A 1922-nucleotide genomic window follows, 5' to 3' on the forward strand; every position below is an offset into this window, starting at 1 on the left:
CTTAGCCACAGTTAAATGCATGTATATATTCCTTCCTTTTATGCTACATTCAACCTGTCCCTAAGTATTGCTACTTGGGATTGCCTTTTAAAATTAGGGATTTGTTGCTGTTGTTTGAAATTCAGACTAAGGGATCATCATAATTTTCACTATGTTGGTTTTGTAGTATCTAACACCTGAAACTGTGATCTTTTGTTTTTGTTGAAGAAAGGTAGGGTGTTTATTACTGTCTCATGAAACAGTAGAACTTTATGCATTTTAATGACTCTTCCTTATAATTTGAATGTTTTCCCCATTTCTTTTTTCTGCTTGTATTTTTGTTTCTATTTTTTTTTGGTGATGGGGGGGGGAAACTGCTTCTAGTCATTAACAGAAACTTTTAAAGTTTTCTTAGGTAAATTGACAATAATAATAAAACCCTGGAGTCAGATATGAGGTTGGATAAAGCCGAAAGATCAGAGAAGCAGAACAGCTAGGCACTATTTCCCACCTCTACAAAACCCTCAGACCAAATGGGGTATCCTGCCTCTACAAGTCCTCAGACTGAACTATTTGAGCTCCTGTCTTCACCCACTTTATATTTCTCTCTCCACCTAGCCATAACCCTGCTTGTCTCCACCTTCCTAATGCTGGCATGAAAGGTGTGTGACTCCCAGCTACTGGGATTACAGGTGTGAGGCCTCACTGCATTGTTCTGTTTCTCTTTGAGACCTGACCAGTTTTGTGTAGCCCAGAGTGCTTTTGAACTCACAGAGATCCATCTGCCTCTGCTTCCTGAGTACTGGGATAAAGGTGTGAGCTACCACTGCCTCGCCACTGTGGCTAAGTAGTCCCTTAGTTCCACATTCTGATCTTCAGGAAAGCTTTATTTGTTAGATCACAAACAAAATATTACCACAGAAAGATAATTCTATGTTGAAAAATTTCAAGTAAATTCTCATTGTATTTTGTCAAGTAGATGAAGCAAAACTACTATAATCTACAGATAGATTGGGATAGTATGTACCTTCCTAAAAACTATACGGAAATTGAAAGAAAAGAGTAATGTTCCAATAGTGAAACCTGAAAAATGATTCAAACAATTGGTCAGGTTTTGCATCAACAATAATGGTTCATAATATGTGAGATGTGATTAAATGAACATTTTCTTTAATAATTGGTCTTTCTTCCTCAAATATAAAACCTCAGTTTAATCACAAAATACACACTAGGAAAAGGACTATTTTTCTAAAATTGCTGGATAATAATCTTTAAACTATGAAGTCACCTAAAACCTGAGTGTCTGAGGAACTACCACAAACAAGACAAACAAGAACATTGTAAGATTATTATGATCAAATAATAGTCTGGTATCCTGGGGTGTAAAGATGATGTTAGAGAAGAAGTATGAAATTTGACAGAGTAAGATCATCAGAGAAGTGTGATTTATGAGTCTTACCTAACTAATTCTAAAACCTATATGCTAAAATGAGATGATCATAGCATAGGGCACAGTGTAAGGTAGTGGACATACATTTGCACTTCATACTAAATCTAGAGAATTCTGTAACAAAATGTTATTTTTTAAAAATATGTTGGAGAATGTATTTCAGTGTTCAGGTAAATCCTGACTTTATTTTTGAAGGTAATTAAACTATAAGCTGCCTACTTCCAATATAAGCACTGCACTCAATTTCCACGGGACCTAAAGAGCTCAAGGCCTAATATCTAGGGCTTCATGACTATAGAGGATTATAACCATCTCTTTCAAGGAAATAAAGAATACATCCTGCTGTAATGCAGGCCCCATGAGCCAAAGATTTGTTCTAATCTCTCCAACCTACCATATACCTCTTGTCAAAGAATAACTTTATATTTACTTGTTACCATGGTAATTTATTTGTATCCAAAGGAAAATATATATATATATATATATATATATA

The sequence above is a fragment of the Microtus ochrogaster genome, unplaced genomic scaffold, assembly GCF_000317375.1.
Source record: "Microtus ochrogaster isolate Prairie Vole_2 unplaced genomic scaffold, MicOch1.0 UNK86, whole genome shotgun sequence".
Lineage (NCBI taxonomy): Eukaryota > Metazoa > Chordata > Mammalia > Rodentia > Cricetidae > Microtus > Microtus ochrogaster.